General features: G+C 54.9%; 1 long non-coding RNA gene across 4 annotated transcripts in view; it reads left to right on the forward strand.

Moving 5' to 3' along the window:
- Positions 1-419: 419 nt before the first annotated feature.
- LOC117196260 (uncharacterized) overlaps positions 420-3,718 on the forward strand; it is a 22,648-nt gene continuing 19,349 nt past the window's right edge. For all 4 annotated transcript variants that reach the window (XR_004476353.2, XR_007470471.1, XR_004476351.2 and 1 more), the window contains exons 1-2: positions 420-2,528; positions 3,042-3,119. This is a non-coding gene — a long non-coding RNA (uncharacterized LOC117196260). The remainder of the gene's footprint in view (positions 2,529-3,041; positions 3,120-3,718) is intronic.

Genomic DNA, 3,718 nt, shown 5'->3' on the forward strand with positions numbered 1-3,718 from the left:
GTGCCACTGTGGACTTCCCAGCTCAGGCCTGCAGCTGGAAAGTAAGACAAATATTTGGTTGTTTTAAGCCATTATGTTTCGGGGTGCTTTGGCATTCATCCGCAGACCACAGAAGCACTCCTTCCCCAGCGCCGTGCAGAGCCGCGGCCCGCGGACCTCTCAGGACTCTATTCCATCCCACTGGTGCAAGAAGCTGTGTTCCTACCGACACCACAGGCTTTCGGGAGAGCCGACGCTCCTCCGTTTACGGAATAGCGGCAGAGCGAGAGCATCAGTCCTCCTCCTTTAGGGTTGGCGCTCGTGGAGCCCGGATAACTTTCGGGAGAGCCGACGCTCCTCCGTTTACGGAACAGCGGCAGAGCGAGAGCATCACTCCTCCTCCTTTAGGGTTGGCGCTCGTGGAGCCCGGATAACTTTCGGGAGAGCCGACGCTCCTCCGTTTACGGAACAGCGGCAGAGCGAGAGCATCACTCCTCCTCCTTTAGGGTTGGCGCTCGTGGAGCCCGGATAACCGTCTCTTCTCCCGTGGAGGAGGAGAGTGCTCGCCACAGAAGGACAGACTGGCAAAGGCCACCTCGTTTGTGAGTAGAGAAACCCAGCCTCTCGCCGGGAAGGTGAGGGCGTGCTGGCCTTCAGACACAGATGGATCTAAGTCTGGTAAGATGGCAGACTTCGCAAAAAAAACAAAAGCAAAAGCAAACGAAACCAGGACACCCAGTTAAATTTGAATTTCAGATGAAGAATAAATAACTTTTTAGTGAAAGTATGTCCCATATCTGTTCTTCCCCTGAGATTCAACTTTATTGGGGCAAATCTGTATTTCCCCGGCCACTTCTACCCAGGGGTTCAGACAGGGGTCCCCGCCTCTCTCTCCTTATCTCGAGGGCTGCGCCCTGTTTATGGTCTCATTCTGTAAACATCTGCTTCTCACCATCCCAGAGGAAGAGAGGCCTTTATCTTCCTCCGGCTGCAGGAAGACCTCAGGGGGCGAGGTAGGTGCCCACCCCTGAACCCACGGTGGGGGCAGGAGCGCTGACCCCAGTAGGCAGCTGTGGGGAGTGGGCTCGGCCTCGTTCAGGCTCCACCCAGTCTGTTCCCCTCGGGAGAGAGGGGGTCGGTTGCCAGAAAACGGTGTGGGGAACACGGGGTCAGCTGGACCCCCGATCTCCTACGGGGTCACGGCCTGCCTAAACACCGGGCAAGGTTCAATCCACTGGAGTCATGACAACAAGCGCTGCTCTTGTTTCTGAAGGATTTTCTCTCATTTCAGTTCTTTTCCCTGGTGGTCTAATAGAATCCTTCTGGGTCAGCAATAACGCGCTTCTCTTCCATTTTGTAAATCTGCACAGGCCTGCGGTGTGGTCGGTCCTGGGGGGACGGAGGCTGGGAGGCTGAGCCCCACGAAGATGGAAAGTCGATGCCAGTGATCACAGAGGATGTAGAAAAGGAGTCTGAACTTCTGCTCCAGAAGCTGTTATTACGTTTAAACTTGGCAGAAAAGCAGCCACCCCGGAAATTCATACAGCCAGCGACGAGAATAATAATTATTACAATGAAGGCATGTTCTGGAGTCAGAGCCATACCGCCTGGGACCAGCGCGGTCCCGAGCTGCCTGCACCTGGCAGCGCCCTCCTTAGGACACGGCAGAGCTTCGAGGACGCGCATGTCACTGCGAGCTGCTCTGTGGGCAAATCTAGGGGTAACGCAGGGGTGGCCTCGTCCCGAGGCTCCAGCACAGCGGGGTGCCGGTGGGCAGGTCGTGACAGGAGCCACGGTAGGCGAGGAGGGGCTCAGCTCTGTCTCTCCCAGTCGCCTCTCGTTGGGACCTGCTGGGAGGCAGAAACCCCAGAACGTTCCAGACCAGGGCCCTCAGCCCCCCTGTGCGAGGGGAGTGGGCTGAGAGGTGAGATAAACTCCCCGCTCTCTGCAGGGGGAGTTGGTGGGGGCGGGACAACGTGCAAACGCCCTCTCCCTGCTGGGGGGTTTCCTGAGCGCTGAGGGACATGCGCCACCTTCCTGCCCCTCCTGGGACAGCCACCACCCTCAGGGTCCCTGCGGCAGCGCTGTGGGACCAGGCTGCTGTCCATTTCAGAACAAAAGTGAAAGTAAAATAGAAACGATTTTAACTCCTCTGTCCGCTGATGAAGATCCCATCCAGCAAGGCTCTTCTCAGAGCAAAGCCGTGGGGCTGAGGGGCGCGGCGGCCAGAGTCCCGGGGGCCAGGCCGCCCAGCGGGGGACAAGCATGTGCACCCGGCTTCTGCCGTCTTCCTGGTGAGCCGCCCAGGCAGGTGACTCATGGCTCTGAACCTTCATTTCTTCATCCATCACCCGTGCAAATAACACCTTCATCACCGGTTGAAGAGTAGACGGAGAGACTCGCTTTCCCCTGTCCTCGGCGTGCTCGTCGCGAATGAGAGGGTAGAGACGAGGGGCCCCTGTGAGCCTGGCCGGCGGCCCGGGGGGCTCTGAGCCCCCAGCAGGCCGTGTAAACGGTTCATTTCCACGCACAGAGCTTATGATCCTGCGGTAAGCTGGGAATCGTCTATCATGCAGTTGTTAATAAATAATACATATACGTATAATTCAGGGCTAAATTATTAGTATAAAGTATAAATGCTGTAGGAGTTTAGGGAAACAGATAGCTGACTTTTTAATAAAATTTTTTAGCTGTATCATTTAGGATTAGGTTCAGACGCACGTAGCAGAAAACATATATAAGAGAGACTTGAACCAGATAATGATTTATTTTTCTTTTCCATAAAATGAATCTGGAGGTAGGCTGCTTAGAGTTGGTTTCTCACACCTCCCTTCTCCCATTATCAGGGATATAGGCCTTTTCTTTCTGCTCCAAATTTCCTCATGGTTGCAAAATATCTATTGTGGCTGTGGCCACCACGTCTACATTCCACCTAGCTGAATCAGCCACCTTTAGATAGCTTTCCTGGAAGCCCCATCCAACAGCTTCTTACATGGCCATCCTTATAGCAAGAGCTGGGAAGTATGTTTCACAGAAGACATGTTTCTGTTTCCAATTTGTAGGAGTTTTGTGACCCAGAGGAGAAGAAGAATTGCTCTTGGATTCATGGTCGTGGGTGCCTGGAGGCAGCTCCTGACCCTGTGAGATACAAAGCGTCTCTACTCCGTGTTCTCTCTGCCGGGTACCCTTTCTCTCCACCTGTGCCCTTTTCCCCCATCCCTCTGGGTTCACCTTGGGCTGCTCCTGTAGAGAATCTGCAGGCCAGGGTGTGTCATAGGCTTCCACACGGTGGCCTGCTACCTGGACGTCCTGGCTGTTGGCCCAGCGAGCCGTCTCCTTCGCCCGGTGCCCCCAGAGCCGCCGCAGAGCCTGCATGAGTCAGGGGTCTTCAGGCCCTGCGGGACTGTGTCCTGTGCCAACAGCGGGCGTCATCTGCTCTGAGCCGCTCTGTGAAGGCAGAGAGCAGAGGAGGGCTCAGGGGCTCCTGGGCCAGGCAGCTGTGAGTGAATCATTATTTTACCAAAAGCCTTTTTGGTGGTGCTTGTTTCGTTCTCAACACTCTTAAGTTAGTCAGGCCGCCCCTTCACGGATCACTAACTCACTCGGGTAATGACCATCTTTTGCGTAACAGAGGACGTTTTTGACTGTGTGGTACCTTCTCAGATGATTTTAATTGGATGGAGATGACAAGGTTCTATGTTTATAAGAAGGTTCAGCAGGGCCCTCACAGGTCCACATG

Source organism: Orcinus orca, chromosome 12 (genome assembly GCF_937001465.1).
Source record: "Orcinus orca chromosome 12, mOrcOrc1.1, whole genome shotgun sequence".
NCBI classification, from domain to species: Eukaryota; Metazoa; Chordata; class Mammalia; order Artiodactyla; family Delphinidae; genus Orcinus; species Orcinus orca.